This window comes from Hesperophylax consimilis, chromosome 20, assembly GCF_061612785.1.
Source record: "Hesperophylax consimilis isolate HC1 chromosome 20, BYU_Hcon_1.0, whole genome shotgun sequence".
Taxonomy (NCBI): domain Eukaryota; kingdom Metazoa; phylum Arthropoda; class Insecta; order Trichoptera; family Limnephilidae; genus Hesperophylax; species Hesperophylax consimilis.
Genome location: NC_142855.1, coordinates 10,614,235 through 10,629,716, shown reverse-complemented (window position 1 = coordinate 10,629,716; position 15,482 = coordinate 10,614,235). Strand labels below are relative to the sequence as shown.

The 15,482-nt window shown below is 33.7% G+C and overlaps 1 protein-coding gene across 1 annotated transcript in view; it reads right to left on the bottom strand.

The window, feature by feature from the left end:
* LOC149414064 (Kv channel-interacting protein 4) overlaps nucleotides 1–15,482 on the bottom strand; it is a 51,280-nt gene that overhangs the window by 17,773 nt on the left and 18,025 nt on the right. The gene's annotated exons all lie outside the window — the stretch shown is intronic.

Below are 15,482 nucleotides of genomic sequence, written 5' to 3'. Positions count from 1 at the left end.
TTGCGCTAGTTATTCCTGCGTGAAATCTGGTTCAATGAACGCAAATTTGCTTTGAATTTAAGTTTCATTTTCAAAATTGAAATACGTTTTCTTAAATAAGAAAACTTATTCCAATTTATCCAAAGAAAATTTTAAAGTATTCCAGAAGAAGTATGGACTGTCAATAAAATAGTTTGTTATTTTAAATGCTGTTACTCTATGCGCTCTACTCCTCCTAGATTGGAGATTCTCGTAGTGCGTTCCAGAGCAGAACAAATAAACAAGAAATAACAGTTTTAATAAATAAAAAATTGGAAGCGATAACAGTTTTAATCATACGATAAATGAATCGATTACAATTTTAATTATGATACAAATGTTTGTTCGACGAATATATAGAAAAATTGACGTTTTAATGCTTTTTGAAGGTGTGTCAATTTTTTTTCCTCCCTTAAAATACTCAAGCGCGTCTTGCGCCCGCCACCGAAACAAAACGTCTTCCTTTTCTATTAAATCAGACTCAAGTTGGCGTGACAAAGCTCACTCCGAACCCGGAAAGGGCTCAAAGCTCGCATCACAATTACCCGGAAATACACGGAAGCAAAAACGGCCATGTTACAAAACCCGGAACGTTCATAAATACTAACCTATTAGGAGCCGTCGTTATGCTTCGCAGGCTTTGAATTGCCTTTAAAACGAAAAAAAACTTGTAAACTTTAATCTCAAGATTGTTTTATAAATTGCACTGTCTATTATTTAGAAATACGTTTTTATTCATGTTTTATTTATTTATTGAACAATTTTTATAGCGCAGCTTTTATGAGATATCACCTCAGGGGCGCTTTACAGTTGATGCAGGTATTACAAAAAAATATTAATATATTACAAAAATAATGTGAAGTAAAGTTAAGTACAATGAAGTACAGGAACAGGCGACACGAAGATAGAAGATGGAGACTCTGCAGCAAGAATTCTAGGTGGTGAAGTAACTGGGCCAGCTGCTGCAGCGAAAGAGTCCACCGCGTCCACCAACAGTGCCAGCACGAGGTTCGTCATCCATCCAGGTATATGTCTGCTGCTAATAAAGCGCTGACAGAATATACTCTCACAGATACCAGACCTTGGTAGCACCGCTGTGACGTTCGACGAAGATAGAAGATGGAGACTCTGCAGCATGAATCCTAGGTGGTGAAGAAACTGGACCAGCTGCTGCAGCGATAGAGTGCACCGCGTCCAACAACAGTGTCAGCACGAGGTTCGTCATCCGTCGAGGTATGTTTATGCTGCTAATAAAGCGCTGACACCTCACATAGACGTTCGGTGAGTCCATCCTGGTGATTATTGAAGCAGTGCATTCTGCCCGCAATAAAACGCGATGGTCGGGATAATAAATTACCCTGGGCTTAGCTTACTAACACTTGCTAGGCCCTTCAGAGTTTCCGAGAATTTCGTTGAAAACATCTGGGGTGCATTTACCGATCGACGTTCGTTTCGAATGTTGAATATTTTGATCAAAATATCCGAATATTCACTTTCAACACACTGCACTCAAATCACATATTATAACGTTCTAATAATATAGTTGATAAGTTTATTTAAAATGTTGATTGATTGATTTTAAAATAATTTCAAATGGATGTTGCTTCATTTCCATTGAAAATGTCTATCTAACGGGAGGGGGGTCAAATATGAGCCTCTAAGTTGCATATGAGTTATCTGTGCGTCGTCGTGTAGATCTTGAGGTGTTTTAAAAAGTACAATGAGAAAAAAATTCTTGTCTGTTTCAGATAATGTTATATCTCCGGAGTTTTCTCGCAAATTTTATTAATCAATAAAACTCCGGCTTCAATAAAACACTTGGAGCTTTTTTTTTAGATAACGTCAACTATCAAAACCTCCTTGTGATCTAGAAGGTTTTGCATCTATGGGTAACCTATTAAACTAATCTGGTGCCATCTACGGGTGAACTCATACATTATATTAAGGATATTACAGATAATATGAACTATATTTCTCTAGACTGTACTGAATTTAACGTAACTGTTAGATTGAAAAAAAAAAACAAATACATTCGTTAAAATATATTTACATTTTTAATTTTCCCCATAAATTACGTTTCACCGCATTTTTTTAAACCTCATTTGTCACTAGGGCTAAAAATAAAATATTAGTAGTTCGCGCTACCAGACATAGATGACTCTAGTGTAGATAGATCCTAGAGGTTATAGACTTATCCGAAAGATGTCGGTAGCGTATAGGTTCGCCCCTCCATTATCAGAACCGAGCAGGGATAGCAGATATCTAGTTTCTAGTATTTTGATAGCGCAATAGAGCAGGCCGCCCTACACACTTGCTACGTGTTACAAGAGTTTTGGTTCAAGTAAAAGACTCAAGTGCTTGTGTAGAAGGCATTCATTATGTCAATATCCGCGATAAATACTATACAAGAGTCCCAACTGTCCTTTGCCAGTGAGACTATGGCATCCTCAATTGGGTTACGTTGTGAGACTGAAGGTTGTGTGAAGCGGAAGTAAATGGGAAATAAGAAGGATGTGGAGTACCTGGCTATTCAGATCTGGTCACCAAATACAGCTAAAGCTATTTCAAGCAATGCTTCAACTCTGAATGATGGTATTAGACCAGCGCGATACTGAGAGTATATTCCAATCCATTATATATTATTGAATGAATACATTCTGAAATGAAACAAATTAATTGAATAAAATTTACTTTAAAATTTTGAACCCGCGACCTTCGGCTTGCTTGTCGAGAGCCTTATCCCTCGACCACGTAGGCCGTCAAATAATGTGTGTCTTTTTAAAATATTTAGAATAAAAATGGTGTTTCTGATAGTAACCGCAACAGTAGCCATGATTGAAGTCAGGCCACAAGAACTGGCGACTAAAGTTCTAGACGCATATCTTACTTGGGAAAACCAATAAATGTAATTTATTTCTTTGTAAAAGTAACATTTTGTGGAGGAGGTACCCACATATATACTAAATCACCAAGTTTCATTGTGTTTGGGTCATTATTCGAGATTACGATGTGAAGATAAGAAATAGTGGAGGAAAAATAACACGACAACGTACTAAAGAAAAATGATTTCAGGGAAAAAAAAATCAATAAAATATTTTTAATATTTTTGCAGGAAAGGCTTTGTTAGTGCTAAATTTCCCACTAGATGGCGTCGAGACATGTTATATCTACATTTTTGGTGAAATATTTTGACTTGTCAAATATTATTATTTTTAATGATAAACTAATATACATATATAAGACTAAGGTTTAATGCATAGCATAAAGGATAACAAATAATTATAAGCAATAATTAGTCGCCTGTAATACCAATACAAATTGAAAATATCTCCAGAATAAAAATAAATGCCGCCGACGGGAATTGAACCCTCGCCTTTTGGTCAGGTGCTCTGGACCACTGAGCCACGTCGGCTTATTTCCAACACGCCAAATAAATCAATATTTATTTATTTATTTATTGATATTGATATTACAGGCGACTAACTATGGCATATAATAATTTATTAAGTTTTGTTATGTTATTTAATATGTTATAGGCATGAATAAATTCACAGTGTAATGCAACTAAATCAACAAATTTTTGCTCTATTTCAAACGAGTCGTGTTTTATTAAATATTTTCACCATTTTGCTTAATTTTTATGGTTTTTTATGGTAAAATGATTAAAATCCACAGACATATGAATGTTGAAGAACGAAGGGGGTAAAGCTGACTGTGATTCGTCAATAAATCAATCTGACAGTATATAGGCATCTCGCATTATAATATCACCATTTAGTTCTTAAAGGTAAAATCTGCTTTTGAATGAATAGACATTTTTACATGGGAGCGCAAATTACTCGCCACGTTATGAACAAATTTGCGAAGTCCAAATTCGGCAAAATAAATTTCTTCTATTTTCAGAGTCGAATATTTCGTTTACGTATTTAGTTAAGACACTTTTATAAATGTTCATAATTTACTTCCCAGCAACCAACCAGCTTTGTATTTCGCGTCCATCGCGTGATAGTATATGTTTCTACAACTGATCCATATTATACGATGTGAATATGCTTCAAATAAAGTAAAATAATGCTTATATATGGAATGTAATACGACAATTGGGTTTATTCTCTTTTTCACATCTATTTTTACAAGTTTTCATAGCACAAGTCACCATTTTGCCGTGTTATTTCGTAAAATGAACCGATGATGCCTCGACCATAGTTCGCACAAGAATGATGACGTCACGTTTTCTAAATTCACTTGAGGCCATACGTGAGCCCAGCCGGCTCCAATGGAACCGGTATGGGGAGTGGGGAATAATACGCTTTTAATCACTTAGGGCAGGTCTACTAATATTCATATGTCTATGTTAAAATCAGATAATATACGTACTTAAAATTTTCGACACAATTTTCACGGTGTTCATAGATTGTGAAAATGTCCTATTAAGGCGAAGCTTAAAGCTAAATCACTATTTTGATTAATCTTTATAACGAATTGGTGTACATTATGAATACCAAATATGCTTCAGATAAATTGAAGGTTATACTATCGCTTCGCTTGAGTAGAATACAAATAATGAAATAAATTACTCAATAAAAAATATAAATGTAAACTACTAAAAAAAAAACATTTTTTAATAGAAATGTATGAACGCGTAAAGGAAACAATTTAAAAAAATACAGTATAATAGCTAAGTTTTTTTGTAACAGTTTCACTTGATTAACTTTTTTGCTTTCTTATAAAATTATTTACAAAATAAATTAAAACCAGTTTTGTGCTTGAAATCGAACGTTTCTAGACTCCGTTTGTCAAGCGATTTGAATGCCTATTACCTACAATATAAAGTATACCAAGAGTATACACATTTTTGGCTTGTAGCTTCATTTTAACATATGTTTATACCTACTCTACTCTAGGTGATTGTTCCCAAAACAGAACAAATTATCCAGCGATGTTAAACAGTTTCCATCAGATTTTTTGTTAATAAAATCAATATTCTTGTATAATTAGCGGTTTAAATAGGGTTTTATTAGTACTGGCCCGTCATAGGACGTGGTAAATAATGTAGCAAATCGAACGGAGCGCCTCGCATCCGGTTCTGGGCGGTTTCCCGCGTAAATCAATCAGACTGTTTATTTCCCGCGCTTGGCTTGGCGCCAAAACTTTAAAAATAGAACGCCGAGGATTCCAATCAGTTTGAGTGTGCGCCGTAGGTAATATTATTTCCATTTCGCGTGCTTTTCATCAGTTTGACCTCAGTGTGGTGGAAACTATCGGTAATATTGGAAATAACAGTGTATTACCGAAGAAATGTTGTTAGCACGTCAACTTCCTGTTAAATTTTAATCACTCAGAATATATCTCTTCTTAATATATGTCATGACGGAATACCACAATATCAGTTTGTCAATATCAACAAAAGTATTTGTATGAACACGTGTTCCGCCGTCCTCGTAAACACTCGATTTTGACTGATACTTTGTTAGAAACTCTTTCAATTTATTCGTTATGGGCCTGCAGTCCCATTTTTAACAGGAAAACCAATAATTTGATCTGATTAATAAATTAACAGTATATAATATCAGTAATTTTTTTTAAATGCAGACGCCGATAAGTTTGAATAAAAGGTATATTACAAAACTGTTACCCCTCCTCCAAATAATGAGAAAAGTGACAACTGCATTTCAGGCTAATTATCTATACAGGGTGTCCGGAAACTCGTAGTACAAGCGGGAAACTGGTGAATCTACATCACATTTGGAGTCGATTTTGTAGTATATTTTTTTTTGATTTGAGCTTTCGTTATCGAGTAAATCGAGTAAGAAGTTGATTTTTTTTTTTTTTTTTTTAATCAAATTCTTATAAATTATTACTGAAGATCAAAGTACCCAACTAATTAAAACTATTTGAAAGTAAAACAAATGAAGAAACTCGGATTTGAAGCATTATTTTGAAATCACCCTTCATTTAATCCGGTGCAATCATAAAATATTTCTGGTCTGCAAGGTTAAAACATCTGTTGTTCAACCCTAAACACCAGAAAAAACTTTAACCCTAAAATAGCCGAAAAATATATATATATATTTTTTTTGTGAAAATGCTCAAATCAAAAAACTTTATGATTATTTGGGTTCCCCATGTGGTGTAGATTCTCCAGTTTCCCGCTTGTACTACGAGTTTCCGGACACCGTGTATAAATAAAAATGAAAACGTTCGTTTGTCCAAAATGTTAAATCTCAGAAAGTTCTACACCGATTGCTTTGAAATTTTGACACAACTTTGCATTCAAATACGTGTGTGTTTTTATATATTATATTGATTTCACCTGTGACAGGTAAAAACATGTTTTTTTAATAACAGCGCCATCTGTTAGACAAACTTGCTTTTTTATTGTTTCTCTAGCTGCACAGAAAAATTGAGCCACAGCAACGCGTGGCAGGGTACAGCTAGTAAATAATAAAAATACAACAATAATATTCAGTGTATGTTTTTAATGCGGACTGTTGATACTAAAAAGAATATTGATGGTGAATTTATAGATCTGGTAATAAAAAAACGCCACACAGAATTAATAGCTTTTGGTAATAAAATAACCCCACACTGAATTTATAGTTTTGGTAATAAAATAACCCCAGTGACCGGATAAATCATCGCAATGATAATTCATCACATCTTTAAAAAGTTATATAAAGTCATGAAAAGTGATGAAACAAAAACATTATTAACTGAGTTAAGTAGGTTAGGTTAGGTTTAAAAAAATAATTTTTTCATCGTTTCTAATGACTTTGTGTCACTTTTTAAAAGTGTGTTGAATTGTCACTGTGTTGAGTTATCATGGAACCAATAACCCCACACTGAATTTAAAGTTTTGGTAATAAAATAACCCCACACTGATTTTATAGTTTTGGTAATAAAATAACCCCACACTGAATTTATAGTTTTGGTAATAAAATAACCGTTCACTGAATTTATAGTTTTGGTAATAAAATAACCCAACACTGAATTTATAGTTTTGGTAATAAAATAACCCTACACTGAATTTATGGTTTTGGTAATAAAATAACCCAACACTGAATTTATAGTTTTGATAATAAAATAACCCCACACTAAATTTATAGTTCTGGTAATAAAATAACCCAACACTGAATTTATAGTTTTGATAATAAAATAACCCCACACTAAATTTATAGTTCTGGTAATAAATCACCCCACACTGAGTTTAAAGGTATGGAAAAACTGTATGCATATTAAGTTGTTTTTTAAAGTTTTGAAATATATGTTTTATATTAAAAAACTTGATTTTTTGTGATATTTCCTCGTATACATGGTACGTACCACCAATCACAGTTGAAACGTTGTTTGAAATGGCTTTAGCCGTGTTTGGTGACCAGATTTGAATAGCCTAGAACTTCTCAACCTTTCTCTCTCTCATCTCCTTCCCTTCAGCCTTACAACAATTGCAAACCTCCCATGTGTTCCTATTTTTTTAAGTATATTTAGAAAACAGACAGTTATAAATGTGAATTAATTAGGCAGTTAAAATTTTTAGTATAGAATAAACCAGTTAAGTTCCATTAATTTTTTTTATGGTTACAGTTCAGGAAAGTAAGTAGATATTTAAAGTGATAAGTAAAAAAGAATAGACGAACAATAAAAAAATGATTGTTTCCTATGTAGGTTAGGTTAGGTTAGGCCAAAGGGCGGGGAACTAAGTGCAGATTGTCACGCGATGGCGATCGCTATTACGTGTTTCTGATACGGCAACACGACAGAGTCTACCATCTGCTAATATACAGGTAGGTTTGTAGCAGGGCCGTGTTTAGATTTTTTTAAACATAATCTATACGTGTTAATGTTCACGTAATGCAGTTTTTAATAGTACCAAGGTGTGGACGCTCTCTCTGACTTTTTTCATCTAAATACTCAACTAAAATAACTAAATACAAAAATGTATTAAAATATCGCTGCAACCTAACTTTTTGTCGTTTTATATAAAAAATAATTAATACAAAATTCAAAAATGCTTAACCTTTGGTTTCATAAAGGTAGGTAAACATTTTATTTATACTGTTGTTAATTTATGGATTTGAATATAAAGCGTGGTGATTTCACTTTCTAACACCGTTTAGTTCATATATTTCACCATTACAGTGAGGGAGATACAACGAATCAAATGAGCTGCTTCGAAAAGCAAGAGAATAAGAGGTGTCATTTTTATATTAATGGTTTCGTTGCTTGTGTGGCACGTAGCGCCGTCTTCTTGAAAGCAAACGTTGTCCAGATCAATACCATCCAATTCCGGCCAAAAAAAATCAATAATCATCTCTCGATAGCGCAATCCATTCACCGTAACTGTTGCTCCAGCCTCATTTTCGAAAAAGTAAGGTCCAATGACTCCGCCGGACCATAAACCGCACCAAACAGTCACACGTTGAGGATAGAGAGGCATTTCAACAATAACTCTTGGGTTTTCCGAGCCCCAGATGCGACAATTTTGCTCGTTGACGAAGCCACCGAGGTGGAAATGGGCCTCATCACTCAAGATGAATTGCATTTGATTCACTCAAGTGAATTTTAATACTTTCAATGCGTTCTTGAAGCGTGTATCGTTCCATTTTTATTAATTCCGTAGTTTTTACTTTTCAAATGTCAAAAAATGACAGCTCCAAAAGTAACATCTACCGAAATAGCGGGCTATTCAAAATAACACCTCTTATTGGAAAACCCTTTAGCTTGTAATCTTTTCTGTAGCGTCTATTTTTTCCACTCGGTTAAAATCCTTATTCCCGCCACAAAAACGATAAATATTTTGACATCTGCTGATTATGAGTTTCATAGAATTTCTGCTGTCATTGATTACTTCATTATCAATATTTTCTACTCGAATTACAAATATTTTAACCAATTAAGATGTGTTCTATAGTAATAACATCAGTTCAATTCACTGTTCACAGTTATTTGGCAGAATATCGTAAATGAATTTCAACATTCATTCAAATTAACACTGGTAGTGACGGGCATATTTACGACTAGTATTGCGAATTTTGAAAGATTATTATCCTAGATTATTTCTTTATTTTTGAATGAATTTTAGTTAAAATGTTATTTATTTCAAACCTTAGAAATTATCATTACATTGTAAATGTGTATTTATGACATGAAAAGGGACGCTTAGATGGTTTGGGCATGTAGAGCGAATGAGCGAAGATAGGAGTGTAAGAAGGATATATGATGCAAATGTGAATGGTAGCAGAAGTCGGGGACGCCCGAGGAAGACATGGGACGATCAAGTGAATCAGATACTCGAGTCGGGCCATGTCAAGAGTCAGAACAATAGAAGAGTATGTATGAGACGATGTATGAATGTGAATGAGGCAAGGAGTGTGTGCCAAGACCGAGTTGTTTGGCGGTCCGTCCTCTCTGCCTACCCCTGCGGGGAAACGGCGTGGTGGTTAGTTAGTTAGTTAGTTATTTGTATTACATTTGTGTTATGTTTATTTTACCTTACTATTTAAAAAATACCCTCCGAAGTCAAATGTAAAGCCAAATTAACTTAGAATAATCTATAAATTAAATAGCAAAAAATTTCAAACAATTATTACATATTTAATATATGTGGAAACAATAATGCGGGTGAGAAAGGGTTAATTTCACTACGCGCAGTCAATTATAGCATTTTGCAAGTCTTCATTTGAAAAGTGTTAAATCACAGAGTCAACAAGATTCAAATTGTTGTCCATTTTCACAGTTTACGCGATATTTGATGTGTACTCAAACAACAAAGTAAAAAGGGCATCAGTTGGTATAAAAGTGATTTTGCCATTAAAATTAAACGTTTAAAGTTGTTAACAAATTAGCTTGACAAGTTAATTGTTTTTAAGGCGAAGCTTAATGCCAAATCACTCTTTTGATTAATCTTTATAACGCATTGGTGTACATTATGAATACCAAAAATATGCTTTAGATAAATTGAAGGTTTTCCTATCGCTTCGCTTGAGTAGAATACAAATAAATAAAAAAAATACTCAATAAAAAATATAAATGCAAACTACTAAAAAAAATATTTTTTCAATAGAAATGTATGAACGCGCAAACGAAACAACTTAAAAAAAATACTGTATTATAGCCAAGATTATCTGTGACAGTTTCACTTGATTAAATTTTTTGCTTTCTTTTAAAATTATTTACAAAATAAATAAAAACCAGTTTTTTGCTTGAAATCGAACGTTTCTAGACTCCTTTTGTCAAGCGATTTTATTTCCTATTACCTACGATATGAGGTATACCAATAATATACACATTTTTGGCTTGTAGCTTCCTCTTAAATGACGATCTATAATAAAAGTAATGTTTTCTGAATCAGCGTTGGTTGATCTATATTACAAATTTAAGATATAATATATTTCTCAATCTAATTCCTTATTCGCCCCTGCCAAAACTTGACCTAGAGTATGAATAATCTGGCACAGGGATCAACACGCCCGGGGGGGTTTAACACCCCTGCTTTATACTGGTAGGGGGAGTGGTTGAAGGAAGAGGGGATGTGAAAACGTTACTGTTTCACATCTTCTTCTAGCGTAGGGTCAGAGAGGAAATTAAAAATGAAGAACAATTCATTAATAACGGTAAACTATTTCCCCAAATAATACATCATCGACATCGTGAATTTCCTATTATGGTCAGGAGGTCTAGCACGGATGATCGATATATCCTTATGTATGGACTGCTGATACTAAAAAGAATATTGATAGCGAATTAATAGTTGTGGTAATAAAACCACCCCACACTGAATTTATAGTTCTGGTAATAAAATCACTCACACTGAATTAATAGTTCTGGTAATAAAATCACACCACACTGAATTTATAGTTCTGGCAATAAAATCACCCCACACTGAATTTATAGTTCTGGTAATAAAACCACCCCACACTGAATTTATAGTTCTGGTAATAAAATCACTCACACTGAATTAATAGTTCTGGTAATAAAATCACACCACACTGAATTAATAGTTCTCGTAAATTGCATAACACAAACACACTCACACAAAAAATAGATCAAATATCAATAAAAAACCGACACAACACAGATTTACAATAAAAAAAACCTCGGAAGAGGAAATTGACAAAATAATAAACACACTAAAAAACCGAATTGCTCCTGGATTAGATGAGATAACAACGGATTGCATTAAGATATTAAAAAATGAAATTTTGAAACCTATAACACACTTAATCAACCTTAGTATAACACACTCCTGCTTTCCTAGTACTCTTAAAAAAGGACTAGTTATCCCCATTTATAAATCCGGAGACAAAATGGAAATAACCAAATATAGGCCAATCACTCTGTTAAACTCGCTTTCAAAGATTTTCGAAAGAGTATTAAAAAACCAAATTATAAAATACCTAGAAGAAAACAAATTAATCTCGGATAACCAATATGGATTTAGAGACAAAATAGGCACAAAAGAAGCTTTGGCATGTACAGTAGATTATATACATAGCAACTTAGATCAAGGGTACAAATGCATAGCGATATATCTAGATTTTGCTAAAGCCTTTGACTCAATCTGCCACAATTCACTTTTAAAAAAATCAGAAAACATGGGTATCAAAGGCAAAGAACTTCAACTATTTAAAAGTTATATGAGTAACAGAACTCAACAAGTCAAAATTAACAACCATACTAGTAAACCACTGCCGATTACATATGGAGTTCCACAAGGAAGCATACTAGGGCCCGTTCTTTTTACTATTTACATAAATGAACTTTGCAGCATGAAAATAGACGGTGAAATAGTTAGCTATGCTGATGACACAGTTTTACTTTTCAAATCTAAGTATTGGAATAATGTATATAACATAGCAAATTTGGGAATCTCGCAAGTGAAAACATGGCTAGACTCAAACATACTTACACTTAACATATCAAATACAAAATTCACAACATACAGTATAAATAGCACGGGACAGCCAAAAAACAACACAAACACCATAAAAATACACGAATGTTTAAACACCAACATCTGCGATTGCCCTCCTCTAGAAAAAACAGAACAAATAAAGTATCTAGGAATCGTAATTGACCATAACCTTAGATGGATACCTCACATCAAACAAATCACAAATAAACTTCTCAAAACAATACACATTTTCCTAAACATAAGAAACATACATAAAATAAAACAATTGAAAACAATATATTTTGCACTCTGCCAATCAATAATAGAATATGGAATTATTGCTTGGGGAGGAGCAACAAACTCGGCTATCAATTACATAGAAACCGCACAGAAAACGATCTTAAAGGTAATACTAAAAAAACATAGACTGACTGATACAGACCAAATATTCAACAGCTGTGACGTACTAGGTATACGCCAATTATACGTTAAAACACTACTAAACTACATTTTTGACAAAAAAATAAATTTCAACATAAACAAAATAACACTAACAGACCAGTTAGACAAGCGTACAAAGAAAACATAAAAACTCCAACAGTAAATTCAAGCTTTGGACAAAGACACTACCAATACCATGCTATAAAAGCTTTCAACAGTCTAAAAATTGAGGAAAATAAAAATAAATTCACACACAAAATTACAAAATGGATTAAACAACAAAAAAGATAATTTTACCAAAATGTCATAGCATAAAATAAAAATAAAACCTACACGTAACACACAAAACCAATATAAACAACCACATCACTCACAAACACACAAGATTGTATTTAGATTATCTTATATTGTAGATTGTATTTAGATTATATTTTCATATTATAAAATGAAGGCCTCAGCACGGGCAAACCACCCAGTGAGGCCAACATTACTGGAAAACTTTGAAATGTAAAAAAAATATTGTACCAAATAAAAAAAATTAATAAATAAATAAATAAAATCACCCCACACTGAATTTATAGTTCTGGTAATAAAACCACCCCACACTGAATTTAGAGTTCTGGTAATAAAATCACTAACACTGAATTAATAGTTCTGGTGATAAAATCACACCACACTGAATTTATAGTTCTGGTAATAAAATCACCCCACACTGAATTTATAGTTCTGGTAATAAAATCACCCCACACTGAATTTATAGTTCTGGTAATAAAATCACCCCACACTGAATTTATAGTTCTGGTAATAAAATCATCCCACACTGAATTTATAGTTCTGGTAATAAAATTAATATTGGGAAGATGGTGAAAAAGCCCCTGAAAAGTGTAAATTTACTAAGACGGTTTGGTAAGATAAATAATTTCGACGGGTTGGTAGGATAAAATGAAACCCATAACGCAATTTTGTTAGAATTTATGTATATTTGAATAAACTATTTTTTGATGAATTTTAATTACAAGAGTTTCTTTCGATTTCAATATTTTAAATATCAGATTAATGGGGACAAAATTCTTAAGAATGGTTTACACATACATAAAACAAATTAATCGAACACATATATAATAATTACAACTTCTTTTGTACAAAATATAAACATGGAACTGTGCTAAAAAATCCACGCGTTCCGGTGCTGTGTAGTCAATACACATCTCAAAATAAGCGATTTAATATCGGAAAAATATGAATATTCATAGCTAATCGATTATGTTTATTATATTTTATATCAAAAGTGATAATAATTGCAATTTAATTGCTGAAAACATGAAAAAACCATCGGCAGATGCTAATTTCGTTGATCATTCTCTCTGTATTTGTATCCGACATCATGTGAAATACCACAAACTCAGAGATAATTACGTTGCGTGCAGCGTGCAGATCCTGCAAGCAGCAACTGATCGCCGCGTCCAGACGCTGCACAGGACGCCGCGGCCAATCAGAGAACGCTTCGATGTGAACACGTTGCTACAAGTTCATACACAACATCTGATCGCCACCGTGCACGGGATCGCGGACGCGCTTTGATCGCGGCGGTTTGTTCGGGCCTTAACTGTGCCAGACCCCCAGATATATTATATAAACCGATTTATAAAGACAGAGCACCAAGCTTTGTTTTTGCTCTTAAAAGTTTACCATACGCTCCCTTATAACTTGAAATATCCAGTAACTAACAGAAAACTGACAAATGTTGCCTGTTGTATGCTGATGATTCGGTGCTGATTTTAACAGTATGAAAGATCTACAGTCTTTGTGAATCTTGTTTAGGATGAACCAAGTATGTATGAAGAATGAGTTAATGATGAATGTAAGTAAGTCTAAAGTAATGGTGTTTGAAAGAGAGAGTACTAAAACAGTGTGCAATATAGCTGTGAATGAGGAATACTTGGAGCAGGTGGATGAATTTGTATATTTAAGAAGTATGTTCTAGAGAGATGGGAAGGCTGACAGAGATATTGAAACAAGGGGAAATGCAGGTAACTCCCTTCATGGAGTACTAAACGCAGTGGGGGCTAGCAAAAAAACTGTCCAGCGAAGCTAGCAGTCCATGATGCAGTGTTGGTACCTATCTTGATATATGGGAGCGAGGCATCTGGCAGAGGAAGGATAAAAGTAGATAAAAGATGCATGTTGTATAAATGAGATCCTTGAGGTGCGTGAGGGGTAAAATCATGCATGACCGTGTGATAAATGTGGAGATCCGCAAAGAATGCAAGGCTGATGTAAGCGTAATGAGTAAGTTTAAGAAAGGGACGCTCAGATGGTTTGGGTATTTAGAGCAAAAGAACGAAGAAAGGACTGTAAGGATGACTCAAATGTGAATGTTTGGAGAAGTCGAGGACGCCCGAGGAAGACATGGCATGATCAAGTGAATCAGATACTGGAGTCGGATTATAATGTCCTCGAAAATAAAATATGCTTATGAAGTTTTCTTTCCAAAATTTAATATTTTGTTACACTATTTAGTAAGACACTTGCAAATGTGCAATAATTTACCCACCTCACTAAATTTTAGCGTCCCTTCGCCAGGCGATTAGTTTAAAACGAACATTCTGCTTTACTTTTCTGCACATGGCGTGGTTATTTTAATATACGCGCTTCGGTGGTCAATGTATGACTGATGTTATAGTTTATTCAAAGTATTCTCGAACCCTCCTGGTCATGGTGCCGACCAAATGGTCTTGTGGTACGAGTCCAACTAGTCGAAAAGATACCCAGATTTCACGTCAGGGGAAGACTGATTAAAACCTATGCTCTGTCATTCTAACCGATAATCGGATTTGTAGTGTTTGGTTTGGCTTCACGCAGAAAACAATTTAATCGTAGCTTACAAGAAGCCGTTAAATATATAGAGCTAAGTAACCAACACTATGACAGATAATAACAAGTAAACAATATAAAGCAAGTTGTAATATTGAATTATTGAAGATAGGAATTAACTACTTTTAAACTTTAAACAAAAAATGTGCAAAATACAAGATTGAGTCGCATCTGGGATTTTTATTTATTTTTTATTTTTTTTAACTTTATTTATTTTCATTTCTTTACATATATTATACATAATAATAGACAGTAA